The sequence below is a fragment of the Camelus bactrianus genome, chromosome 6, assembly GCF_048773025.1.
Source record: "Camelus bactrianus isolate YW-2024 breed Bactrian camel chromosome 6, ASM4877302v1, whole genome shotgun sequence".
NCBI lineage: Eukaryota > Metazoa > Chordata > Mammalia > Artiodactyla > Camelidae > Camelus > Camelus bactrianus.
In genome coordinates, this window is record NC_133544.1 from 40,584,595 (window position 1) to 40,599,306 (window position 14,712).

Consider the following 14,712-nt stretch of genomic DNA (forward strand, 5'->3'; position numbering starts at 1 on the left):
TGAAGGCATGAGTAAGATGGGAGTTAAGATACAAATTTAAAAAAGAGATACCAGAGAGTATTTTAGAAGTGTCCACATAGAAGCACGAACAAAACACAGTCGGTGCCGGGAGAGAGCGAGCTTACCCTGGGCCCGTCAGGGGAAGTCTCAGAGAGTGGCTATTTGTCTTGGTCCTTCACAGATGGCGAGGGTTCCCAGGGAGAGGGAGTAGCATCGTCAGCAGAGGGGAAAAGAGAAGTAAAGGCAGAAAGGCAGGAAAAGACAGAGTAAACTCGAGGAGTAACCAATGCTCCATTTGATTTGAAGATGGGGTATGCGCTGGGCAGGTGGTAGGTGAGAAATAGATAGAAGGGGCAGAAAGAGAGCCCAGGGAATTTAGACATGTAATTTTTAGCCATGTTTCAAAGCAGTATTCTGAGAGAATGGATCTGGTTTTGTGTCTGGTACTCAAAGCCAGTTAGAAGATTGCAGTGAACTTTGTGAGAAATAATTAGAGCCAGGACTCAGGTGTTATAGTGGGAAGGAAAAGAAAGATGGACTTGGGGCTACCATTACAGAAGTAGCCTTGCTAGGAGTTTGAAGACTGGTTCTATGCAGTGGCAACAGAAAGAGACCAGGCCAAGATGAGCCTCGGGTCTGAATGCTAAAACAAAGGCCAGTGAAATTAAAAGTTGGCTGGCAGTTTCAGAATAGCCCTTAGTTAGAATTTAAGAGGGAACTCATTCCATCAAGTGTCTACTCTACAGAAGCTGTGAGAGTTCATTCATTAGACAGATACGTTCAAGTTTCTCTGCTTTCTATCCAGTGTCCTCTCTGCTAGAACAGTCCTACCTGTGAGTGGTTGAGGTGGTGTGTAAGCTGATTTTCAGACTGGTGACTAAATACGGGTTTTTTTTTTTTGGTTTTTTTTTTTTTTTTTGGCATTGAAAAATCTTTTCTTTTCCCAGACAGTTGTTATGGTTCAATCCACTTCACAGGTATGTGGGAAGCTTGCAAATGACTATTTCACATTTACTGAGTAAACTAGTGACTCAGTAATGCTGCTTTAGAACCAGATATGTGTGGTTTTGCTTCACTTGAGGAATTCAGTAAAGAACATACTTCATGTCAGCAGAAACCCTCGTAAATCTACATAGAGAAAGACAAGAGTAAAGCCTCCTTTTACAATCACATGGCTGCATGGAATGTTCCTTTTCCCCCTTTTTTCTCTAATGGAGAAGCTCTACATTTCTTTCATGTCTCAGAAAAAGTTTATTTGTGCCTATGAGGTTTTGAGAAACGGCACCATTGTCATCTTTTCTTGAGTTTCCTCTTGAAGATTAAAAAAATAATTGAAGGGGAAAGTAAAATCCTAAGGGTTGTTATTTTGCTTTGTATGTAAGAGGTATGCCTTTTCCCTCAAGACCGGTACTCCAGGGGAAGCCTGCCAGAAAAAACAAACAAGGCGGCCCAGCGCTACACAGCGTCTCCAGCACGATGGCCGAGCTTCTGTATCTGGCCTACGTATGTAAACTGCACGTCCCGGGGTAGAAAGTCTTCCAGAAGCACACAGACACAAGAAGTTGGGAAGACAGATAATTTTTTTTTAAGTTGTAAAGAACATTTATATTGTTACTATTTCAGCTTGGACATGAAGCTTTAAATTTTTAAGCTTTAAAAATGTTTCCATAAGTAGTATCTTCTGGCTGTGCAGTTTTGGCTCAGAGAAATTGGGATTAGTGAGATCAGATGAAAGGAGGTAAATATGAAAGGGGAGTCCTCAGATGGGAAGGGTTTCTGCAGGAGACACCTGCCCAGCTTGGCATCACGGGGACTCAGCGGCCTGGCAGAACCTCGACTTGAATAGTTTGGTTAAATTGATGACCTTTTGCGGCTTTTGTGGCATGGAAAAAACGTATTTTTTCTGAATGGAGCACTATACGTTCCTCTAAAGAGTCCTTGGCGTTCTGTTGTCTCAGCCTCTGTTAGTGAACTTGGGGAGATCCTTGGACATGCATGATGTTAGGAACAAACTTAGGACTTTTAGTTTTCACTTTCTGTATGCCACGTTTCAGAATCTCCTAGGAAACTGATGTATTTATCTTACTTTATACTTGAAATGCAAGGCATTTCATGTTGTCACAGGTACATTTACTTAGTATTAGTCTTTTAAAACATGTTTTTGTTTCATTTCCACCCTAAATAAAACCATTCTGTGTGTGTGTGTGTGTGTACACATGCACGTGCTCTAACCTCTGAAATTTGTCTTCTTTTGCTTGACTTTAGAAGACTTTTGAGGCTGTTTGTCACGCCTGGTAATCAGTGCACAGGGACCAAGTGTCCCAGAGTACTTGGGTCTTAGAGCTGAGGTGGCCAGCATTGGTTTAATAGCAGCCTGAGAGCTCCCCATGGCCAGGTATTTTAATATTTGCTTTGGTGAGGAGGACTAGAAAACATTGCCCTTTTAATTTCTAGATGACACTTCTAGTTCCTTGGAAGGAACAACTGAAAGTGTACATTTGAGAATAGAATTTGACTTCAGAATAACTTTGATAGACACTGAGGAATTAGCAGAACACAGCTTTGTTCTTTGGCAAATGCCTCCCCTGGTTCACAGAGCATCCCTTTCCCCACCTCCTGCTTCTACTCAGACCCGCCCGCTCCCCAGGGCTCCTCCTGCACAGGCTGCTGGCGCCCTATTTCTCCTTCCACGTTCAGACACCTCGGTCCTCTGAGCTCATCTGGATTCGTGGCTGTCTTCCACTGACCATCTTATGACCACTTTCATCTCACCTTCCTCTGCCATTCACTGAGTCAATCCCTACTCATGGGCTCTGGGTTCCCTACTTCTGGCCCTTTTATACCCTCTCACTTTATCTACTTAATAGCTCTTGGATTTTTTTTTTAATTCCCCACCTCTCCAGCTTCACTGCCTCTGTTTAAATTTGAGCCACCATGGTCTCACAATGGCTCAGCCCCTAATTAGTTTCTCTGCACATAGTATTGTCTTTTCCAGACCATCCTCCTTCCATGAAGACAGAGTGAGTTTTCCAAAGTGTAAACTTGAATGTTTCACATCACCTCTTCCCTTCCCTTTCACCTCAGGTCCCCCTGGGTCATTAGAACAAAAGTCCACACTCCTCAGCACAGCATCCAGGGCTCTGGCTCTCACTTAGCTAGGGGAGTGTGTAACAGATCACCTCTCAGCAAATTAGTGATTTGGATTCATGTTAAAATGTTTTTTAAAGAGAACTTTTCCAGGATATATATAGACTGACTTTAAAGGGTTGGGAAGAACTTCTGAGCTTATAGAATTTAGTCTTTTCTTTGTAGGCATCTCTAAATAAATCTGTTTCTGACATTTGCAAAATCTCTAAAAACCACGTACCTGTTTCTTTGAGATGCTTATGATGCATATTTGGACACTTTCTTTTGTACAGAAGATGTGATTCATAGAAGAGGTTGATTGGTCATTTAGGAACTGTGAGTTCTAATTTTAGGAAGTTGCCTGTGCAAGACATGTGTGCAATTTTTGCCTATTTCCTGAGCCGTAAGATGGTGACAGAACTACTTGGTCACCTGCCTGGGTGTTTGTGAAGCGTAACTGCTAACAGGCTATGTTATAGGATATTCAGATGTCTGGCAAATAATAATCTTTTTCCTTAATAATGCATGAAGACTTACGAGTCTTTTGGAATTGTTTTTAATCCCTGAGGTTAGTCCTTACGTAACTTAAGCAAGAATAATCAGATACAAGGTGGTGATATTTCCTGCTTCTCAGTGTATGTAATGTGATATACAAAGCCAAAATAAAACCATGAAACTGAGAAGAAAATCAGCTCATATTTAGCGTGTATGACTATCATTTTGCTTTCACAACTCCTTCCAGACCTCAACTAATTAATTTACACACATCTCAAAGGAAGGTGATGATTATCTGTTTCACAGGTAGAAAGAAGCTTGCCCAAAGCCACAGGGGAGGGGGATGTTGCATGCCTGGCCTAGAACTTGGGCACTTGCTCCTGCAAATTCAGTGGCAACACACAGGCTTCTCTTAGGAAGGGTGTTGATGGTTGGCTGAGTGGATCTTTGACATGGGACCTAAAATGGCTTTACAGTTAAAACTAACATGTTTTGTGATTCACGTAGACTTCATAGGTTCCTCCCCAGCCCCACAAAACTCAGTTCATGGTAACATTTTTGAGGGATGATTTTTAGAGAGAACAAAGGAGGCCTGATAGAATAAGTGAAAACACGATATACCAGGAAATGCCTTCTGCTCCAGCATGTGAGTGAGCAGTAACTGATGGCCTGTGTGGCTTCCAGTGAGGACATTTAAGCGTTTAGTGCTAAATGTTCATTGTGAGTGCACTCGCCCTACCTAAAATTAAGGTGATAAATTGTAAACTTCTAGAGGGCAGAGATGACGGTGCTCTTCCTTGGTACCTGCAAACTGAGCGTGACAGGCTAGACAGGTTGTCCCAAATGCTCTCGGCAAAGGGACTGTCAGAGGTCTTAGATTGCCCACATTCCTGAATTTACATAACAGATCTCCTCCCCTCAAGTTTGTGTAAATGGAGTCCTATTTTTACAGCGCCAGGAAATCTTGCCTTTTAAAGGATCCTTGTTTTGAATCCATTTGAAAGTGAACTAAACTGTTGTGCTAGAGATGATTGCTTTTGAATTAATCTATTGTGCAGATTTGGCTTTTCAGATGAGTGGATTTTTAAAAGCAGAGGCTTTCTGTGAACTTGTCACAAAATGCAGCAGTGATACTTCTACTCAGCGGAAGGTAGCAGGGTGGGGGGTGGGCCTAGAAGAACACGTCCCTTAGAGACAGACGTCTCTGAGTTGCGATATAAATTCTGTCAATTAATACTGAGTGACCACCAGCAAGTGTTCTTTGGTAAGTTTTATCAATAATCATTTTATACTGAGAATTTTCATTTAACCAAGTATTATGGACAACTTTAAGGCAGTTCTGAGGCAGGTTAGATTTCTCTCATTCTTTTAAGGTTTCGTGTTATTTCATTGCATGGATTTATCATAGCACATTTATTCATTCTTCTGGTATTGGATATATTACAAGAAATATTGGAACAAAAAGTAAAAACATCTTCACGATATGTGTTTATGCATTTCTATTATGTGGTAGGTCAGATTCTGAAAGTAGAATGACCACGTATGTGTATTTTAAACCTCATAGATTCTGCAATGGTCCTCTAGGAAGCGGCAACACCATTCCCATGAACACTGTCAAGTGCTCATATCTGGACACCATCACCTATACTGGGTAGAGCCAAACATTCTCACAATCTATCTCATTTGTTGGATGGGGGAAAAAAATCTCAATCTTTTTGTATTTATTTAATTGTGAGTGAGCTGAATAAGTAGATTTTACTTGTGTGTTAGGCCAACAGTTTCATTTCTGGAAAGAAATAAAAATCAGACATGCAACTTAATCCAACCCTGGGACTGAGAACTTCCTTGATCTTCTCCTTTGTTACAGTAAGTTGCAGGAAGATAACCTGACTTACCCAACCTATTGGGAAAAAAAAGAAAAAGCAGGTGCAGACAATTACTGTATTGTCTCCCACTTTATTAAGACTCCTGATATTAGGCAAGCAACTGAAATTGGTGGAAACGCTTTTAAACCAAGCTTAGGAAAGGACTTAATTTCAAGGAATACAAGACTAAGATTTTAGGGGAAGAATGATTATTATTTAATGGAAAAAAACTTTACAGCACTGAGCTCTAACATTCAGCTGGAGAATCATTTGTTGCCATGACAATTTGTTATAGTTGGTAGTAGTTATTGGCTTGATCCCTGTAAGTTATGGTTCAAATAGCCCACAGAAATTTGGCCTGAAGCATTTTAAAGAAAATGACCCTTTAAATGTGTTACTATTAAAAAAGTCATCTCTCTGCAGTATTGTCTGAAAACAGTCTGTCTTAAAGGCTTTCACTGTAGTTCTCTCTCCTTCTCTTCCTTTCCCCCTCAACCCTCTCCCCTCTTCTCCCCATCAGTTAATTCTGCTTCTTCCTTATTGTAAGAAGCTTTTTCCGGGTGTTCCTTTACCTTATACTTATAAAGAGGAGAGAGAAAAGTCCAGAACATAAAAGCAACCTGTCTTTAACCTACAAAAGTATACAAAAAATGATCGCAATTTGAAACAAATTAACTTTTTTTGTTTTTTGCTGTTAGCTCCTATGACTGTAGTGCAGTTTCTCAAACAGGTACTATTATTTGGAAAACCCTGTGAAAGTGGGATTAAGCAGAAATACCAATAGATAGAGTTTATGTTTCCCAGAAGAACCATTACATTGTTGCCAAGGAATCATGGGTAGCATATTTCTTTTGACTAAGGGTTTATGGTACTTCACTATCTCAAATCCTAGTTTGAAGGAAGGTCTAGTCAAAGCTCACTTTCCTAATCAGAACAAGAATATTTAATGCTTAAAGTAAAAGACTATGAAGTCAGCCCTATCCTATCACTTAGGTCATTTTGATTAGAGGAATTTGGTGGGGAGGAAATGAGGATGGAGGACAGATGTGGGACAATGGAAGAGGACAATGGGGCAGCAAGGTGGGAAAACCTTGATGCTACGGGGTGTGCTATGGTCATAAGAGTGGTGGTGGCCAAGAAGACTATTAGGAGCAGGGATAGCTAATTTTTATTTGCATGTTGTTTGCAAATCTCCAGTTCAAATCTTTTTTTATCTCATCTAAACTTCAGTCAAATCTGCCTATACACACACAGAGTTGTGTGAGTTTCTTTTAAGTTATTCTTTTGTTGGGAAGTCAATAAAGGATCTGGGTAGACTGGGTTGGTGTGTTACAGAGGAGAGACAGCATACCTATGCTAAGTGGTTTATAGATTGAATTAGTAATTGGAAGCAGGAGCTAGAAGTCAGAGACTATCTTGACTCGAGCCTCTCTGACCATCCCTTTCCCTCATCACTCCACATACAACAGTCTAGGAATTGTACAAATCTTTGGGTGAGGCTGGAAGGAGGAGCAAAGGATTTTCTAAAAACAAAACCTAGGTGGGGATGGTAGATTCCAGCTTATCCTATCTAGATTTTTAAAGTTCTATCTGTAAGTAGTCAATACCCAAATTCTACCTTGCAGTTGAGAAGTGATCCTATAAAATCAAGACCTACCTGCCCAGGTTTGGCCCCAAGAGCAGATAAAACTTTGGGGGATATGTTAGTGTTGGAAATATTTTATCAAGACTTAAAATGCACATAACTGTTGAGGGTATCAGTTAAGTGAGCAAAAAAAGTATAAAGAACATTCATGTAGTAATTTTTATAATAAGCAGAATTGGAAACAGTTCTCTGTTTGGCAGATGATATGATTATCTATGCTGACAATCCAAAGAAACCTACAAAAACAAATTCTACTAGAATTTAAGTGAGTTTAGCAAGATTGAACAAGGTCAATATACAAAAATTTATTGTATTTCTCCATAGTAGCAATAAACAATTGGAAATAAAAATTTTTTAAATGAATGTTGTTTACAGCAGTGCCAGAAACATTAAATACTGAAGTACAAATCTAACAAAATATGCACAGGACCTGTATGTTGAAAGCTCCAAAAACACAAAGAAAGATGACCTAAATAAATGGAGATACAGCATGTTCATGAATTGAAAAGCAATACTATGAAGATGTCAGTTTTCCCCCAGTTGACCTATAGATTCAACGCATACATACTTATCCTAAGAAATATACTCCTATTGTTAAGGCAAAGGATTCATTCCCCTGTTGCTCCCACACCCAAGCCTTGAGACCCTGGTCTGGTTCATGGAGCTTCTCCCCTTTGTGAAGCCTGGGAGCTGCCACTGGGTGATACCTTCCATGCATTGCTACCTCTCATACTTGAGTTCCTCCGTGGTTCCTTCTTTTACCTTGAGACCAAGTTGCACATTCCTTTATTCCTCTCTGCTCTGTCGTGCTTGTGTGTGTACTAGAATTTTTCCCAGGTTTGCATCAGGTTTCCTTCTGGGCTTCTCTCTTAATTGTTCTAGCTGCTGTTCTCTCTGGCCTATGGCTGAAACTATTCTCACAGTTCTCTGTCTCTAGGCTGTTTGTTACTCTACATCCCTGCCTTTCTCTGCCTCCTTCCTTCCCTCATTGTCTTTTTTTCTCTCCCATTTGGATTCTAGGTGTTATAGAGAGCTCTGGGGGTCAACCCTCCTTTAAACCCCTTGAGGCCAAAATATTTGCTGTGATTTTACACCTGGCACAAAATATCTGTGCAAATGTTGCTTATGAACATAAATTGTCAAGTGTGAGAATTATAAAAGAGAATGTTATTTGAATTATTTTTTAATTGAAGTATGGTCAGTTATAATGTGTCAGTTTCTGGTGTACAGCACAATGTCACAGTCATGCATATACATATGTTCATTTTCATATTTTTATTAAAGGTTATTATAAGATATTGAATATAGTTCCCTCTGCTATACAGAATAAATTTATTCTTTTTAATCTATTTTTGTATATAGTGGCTAACATTTGCAAATCTCAGACTCCCAAATTTATCCCTTCCCATCCCCTTTCCCCCCAGTAACCATAAGATTTACTATGTCCATGAGTCTATTTCTGTTTTGTAAATGAGTTCATTAGTGTCCTTTTTTTTTCCTTTTTAGACTCCACATGTGAGTGATATCATATGGTGTTTCTCTTTCTGGCTTACTTCACCTAGAATGATTATCTCTAGGTTCATTCATGTTGCTGCAAATGGCATTATTTTATTCTTTTTTTATGGCTGAGTAGTATTCCATTGTATAAATAGACCACAACTTCTTTATCCAGTCATCTGTCAATGGACATTTAGGTTGCTTCCTTGTCTTGGCTATTGTATACAGTGCTGCTATGAATATCGAGGTGCATGTGTCTTTTCAAATTAGAGTTTCCTCTGGATATATGTCCAGGAGCAGGATTACTAGATCATATGATAAGTCTATTTTTAGTTCTATACTGTTTTCCATAATGGCTGGACAAAACTACATTCCCACCAACAGTTCTCTTTTCTCCTTTGTGTATCATTTTTATACACAGGGAGAGGCAGTATAGTGTAATGGTTGGGAGCAAATATTCTGGGGCCAGATTAGTTGGATTTGAATCCCTGTTTTGTCACTTTCCAGCTATAGGACTTGGGTGAGTTACTTCTCCATGCCTTAATGTTCATCTCTCTAAGATCAGGATTTTAATGCTATCTATCTCTTGGTGTTGCTGTGAGGCTTACATTGGTTTTATTAAAATCATTTGGAGGAGTGCCTGGCATACCGGAAGTGCTACATCATACTAGCTCTTATCCTTGTGGGATCATTTCACCTCCGTGGGCCACGAAGATGATGACAGAAATAAGCAGTAACTATAAACATCAGACATCAGTTGGGGAATGAACTAGTTCCCAGAAGAGCATTCTCTGCAATCTGAATGAAGACTAGCAGTCGGGGCAGAGGGCCCGGCATCCTGAGAAGGTCGTGGGTGTTCTCAAAGGATTAAACACTTCAAGCAGACGCCCCAGACAGAGCTGTTTCTTGGACAGCTTTTACCTCTGTAGGACTGGAGGGATCAGGAGGCCAGGAAGCTGCTTGTCCTGTCCAGATTCATGCTTGTGAGTGTAAGTGTGTGCAGATGCCGATAGGGCTGGGAAAGGAGGGCTTTCCTTCACCCACGCTCAGAGAGCTAAGCAGAGCTTATAGCAATAGCTGCCATTTAAAATTTAAAATGATGCTACAACTAGGGGGCCTGGCCTTAGTCTGTGGTTGGTTCTTACTTAAACCAGGGAGAAACTTATCTGCTAGGAAAAAGTTAACAAACCTCATTTTGGTTTTTCACAATGTAAACTCAAGACCCCAAGAATCCTGTTTACTTTCCATGTCTTGCTCTGTTCTACCTGGCCAGTGACTCATACACAAATGCACGATCGCATCATTTCCGCATAGAACAGAGGCAGCCAAGGGACATCCAAGCATACACACGCCGCTTGGAATGGGGTCTTTGCACAACGCCCTACGCCTGGTGGAGGACATTTTCTATTTTGATTATACAGTTCCAGCACGCAGCCGTTAAAGTCAGCAGAGTCTGTTTACGTGAGCACTCGTCTATTTTCTTACAGCAGTGCTTTTTGAATCCTTTCCCTCTGACCTGAGGATTCCTGTGCATGCCCTCCTACCAAACAAAAAACAGAACAAAAACACAAGCAGCTGGCAGCAAACAGGAGGAAGGAGATTGAATCAGCAAAATTTTGTGCCCAGGAGGGATTTAGCTCCAGATGAAGCAGAGAAAGAAGACCAGAAGGGAGAGACAGAGTGACCCTCAAGCTACCTAGGAGGGCAAGGAGGTCACTGTGGGAAGGGTACCTAGCTCCGTGATTCCAAGAGGGTTTAGGGTATTGATTTATCTTTTTAGACAATTTTGAAAGGTGTATTTTTTTAAATTCCATTTATCATAGCCTCAAAAAGCATAAGATACTTTAGGAATAAATTTCACAAAAGGCATGGAAGTCCTCTCCCCTGAAAACTACAGACCACTGCTGAAAGAAGTTAATGAAGACCTAAATAAATGGAGAAAGTTATATATTCATGGGTCAGAAGTCCAATGTTGTTCAGCTGTCAATTCACCCCCAATTGATCTATAGAGTCAATGTAAGTCCAATAAAAATTCCAAGTGGATTTTTGGGGGTAAAAAAGTCGACAAGTTGATTCTAAAATTTATATAAAAAAGCAAAGGTCCTTGAACAGCCAAAACAATCTTGATGAGGCAGTATTTTATACACCTTAAATACTGGTGACTTAAATGCTATTATTAGTTTAATGATTTAGGCTCCTTTGGGGAAAAGGTTAAAATACCAACTGATATGCCTAGGGGGATATTTTTGTTGTTTTCACCTTCTGTATGTTATTTTACTGGTGGCTTATACTACAAAGTAATGCATTTATAACTGCATTTGGGTCTTGGTTGGTTTACTTCTTAATTCGAAAGTTAGAAAAGGTGGAGGTGGAGGTAGGAGCCAACAAGACGTGATTTTCCTCCACGCTTGTTAGGTTCTAAGCATACAGGCAAAAATTTAGCTCTAGCATACACAACTCTCTAAATTTACTAACAGAATCCCCGTGTAAATCTAAAAGGTGGTTTATATTTATAACTGCTTCCTAACGTCTTCCTCCACCGCCCCCAACCCCCACCCCCGCACCCCTTGGTTCTCTCTTTAGACATGCTTAACCATAGGGTTTAGAAAATTGTTTAGAGAATGTTAGAGCATATTGGATTAAGGCCAGGATGTGTTAAACTTCTAAATGTAAATATCTACTAACATCCCATGGTGAGTGGGAGTGCAGCTAGCATTTATATTTACCATTGGTTTCCATAAATTCACATTAGCTGGGCTGCAAAGTTAATCTGGATACAAAACTTGAATGGAGCTCCTTTACTATGTACAGTCTGTGAGTGGATGTGAATGGTGATGACAGCTGCTAGAATAACAAAATTGAGGAGAGGAAAAGGATAGCACAGCTCTCATCCTGAGCTCAATTGTTGCTAATTGGAGGACCAGTCTCAATATCCAGGCAGCTTGTTCTGGGCTCAAATGGCAGACAGATGCTCTAAAGCCCTTGGGCTCAGGTATCTTATAATTGTGGATCCAGCCAAGGACAAATTTGATTTGTAGCCACATTTTGACCTCTCTATAGTGCAAAGTGCTGGGACTTGTTCCCACTTTGCCCCTCTTTCAGATTGTTTCCATCACAGTCCCCCACTCCTAACTGCTTGTCGATTTCCAGAACTCCGTCCATATTTTACTAGCAGTCCTCAGGAGACTGAATTCCAGAAAGGATGATGGGAAAGAAATGAGACCAGAGGAGAAGGCTGGACAGACTCATTGTAAAGGTTACCATGAAACTGACCCATAGGCTATTTGGGGGCAGAAAACGAATGTTCACTTGGGAGGTATGTAGTTCTGGGAAGACCACATCTGCCTCTCCAGTGCAATTTTTTATGTGGGTAAAATTAAGTTAAAAAGATCAGCGAAGGCATGTTTGAAGGGAAAGAGCATCATGAGAGCAAGACACAACCTACGCTCAGATGTTTAAGGGGGTTGTGTTTGAAGACAGTTGAGAAGTTTTGTAAACCAATTGTGTATCATGAGCCTCAAAACTTTTCAGTGATGAGGTGTTACAGTTACCTCTGAGAAAACTGAAATGCCATCATCAATGTGTGCCCTTATGCATTTATTTTAAAAATAGTTCATTTTGATGATTAGGCTTACGGGGTAGCATCCTGATAGCTGTCTATCCCAGTTAAGACACAGCCTTCGCGTTACAGAGCTCCCCACCATACACACTGATGCATTTTGCATACAAACCACAAACATCAGGGCACCAGTTAAAACTTCTGCAGAATATTTTATTTTTTAATACTTAGGGTCAGAGCTACACAGCCCCAGGCAGTTGATCTTTCTCTTCATACCCTAAACTTGGCTATTAAAATGCGGTTTGCTTTTCTAAGAAAGATATTTGTGAACTTGTAAGAGATAACATGCATCTTTCATTACACAGCATACCGATCTTGTGCCTCCTAGACTTGGGCTGTTCAGTATAGTAGCCAATGGTTACTTATGGCTATTGAGCTCTCAAAATATGGCTAGTCCAAACTGAAATGTTCTGTAATTATAAAATGCACACTTGACTTTAAAGATTTAGTGGTAAAAATGTAATCTTATTTTTATATTGATTACATTTTAACATAACATTTTTGGATACACTGGGTTAAATAAAATGTCAAAATTAATTGAACTGTTTAGCTTTTTAAAAATGTAGCTATTAGAATTTTAAAATCACATATGTGCCTCACATTGTTTCCACAGACAGCCCCTTTCTAAGTTTTTAATATAAGAAACATGTGGGAAAAAAGTTGATCAACTGGCAAGATACTGATTTCAAGATATTTTTCTCATCTAAACAAGTAAATATTTATTCAAAACCAACTACGTGACCAACAATTTGCTAAATGTAAAGGAGCTTACAATTTCAGGGGGAAAGACACGCTAAGACGGATTAGTGTCTAGTCATTTCTTAATCTGAGGTTGGAAATGAAGGGTGAGCATTATATTACAGTCCTTTCACATCAACGATCATCCGCGATGAATCAGATGAGCCAGGGAAAAGTTACAGGAAGAGACAAAACCATGGGATCTTAGAACATGGAGCAGCTTAAATTATAAGATTCCAAGGCTTTCATTTTACAAAGGACAGGGTGAGGGCTGAAAAGGGGGGGGCTGCTACAAAGAGCCCTCCATATCTAGGAAGAGTAAGTGACTTGCCCCAAGTCTATACAGAATCATTGATCTCCACAGACCAATCAGAAAAAAAGCCCCTCCTCAGGTGAATGCTGGGCTTGGTGAGAGCAGCAGGGGTTGGTTTCCCTTTGGCCAAGCACCCCTGTGTACAGCTTTAGGCAGAGGCCCTGAGAAAGGTCACTTTCATCTAATACACTCCTCATAGTTGGGATATTCTCCCAACTCTTAAAATTTTTCATTTTCACCTCTTCCGAGGGTCACTGTCAGAAACAATATGCCAATCACAGTCCTTGCTGATTTTCAGGTTGTAAGAAAATTATTTTGGTTGTTTCAGAAGTTTCAAAAGGTATGCTTTGACTTTCCTAGATGTGAATCCATCTCCATATTAAAGTTTAATATTTTTATAAGGCATATCTCATTTTCATAGTACTTTTTACCTTGTTGCACTTCAATTAATTTCAAAATAGTTTTTTTTAAAATACAAATTGAAGGTTTGTGGCAACCCTGCATTGTCAGATAAAGTATTTTTAAGTTAAGTTATATACATTGTTTTTCTAGATATAATGCTATTGCACACTTAATAGACTCATATAGTATAAACATTTATATGCACTGGGAAAAAGTATTTGTACAACTTACTTTATTGGGGTGGTCTGGAGTGAACCCCCCCAATATCTCCAAGCTATGCCTGTATTTTAAATGAAGAACTTTAAAATCATATATAACACAAAGGTACCAAAATCCATGTTATCAGGAAACTCATTGTTTTTGTATTTATCAACCAACTATTTGATTATAGGCCATTGCAGCAGGAAGTTGAACAAAAATTAAATTAAAAAATACAGTCTTCTTGAGGGCTTACTTCTTTGAGGCCTGCCACTATCATTACCTTTTCCTGCAGCTTTGAGATATAATTGACAGGTAACATAAGTTTAAAGGCATGCAACGTGTTGATTTGATATACTTATAAATTGAAGACGATTACCAGCATGGTATTAGTAACTACCTCCATTGCATCACGTAGTTACATGCCTTTTTGTGGTGAGAATACTTGAAATGTACTCTTAGCAACCTTCAAGTACACCATCTTTCTATTAATCTTAAGGTTTCTCATTCTTGATCTTAGAGATTCACCCCCCCCCCCAAATTTAACATTTTTTTCTTCTAACTTTAAGGAAATAGGAACTATATGTATAAAATTTCTGTGGGTTCTTCTTTAAGATCAATTCCCCTTAAGTACTTTTTCTATCCTTTTTGTAGCTATATATTACCATTACTGATTGTTTGTATTCAGTAGTTTCTTGATAATTATTTGTTTCTTTGAAATTTTGCTAGTAATTTAGGATTGAAGATTTTTCTCTGCATATAGATTTCTAATTCTGGATCTTACTGCTTGTTTCTGTAACTACAATCTTGAAAA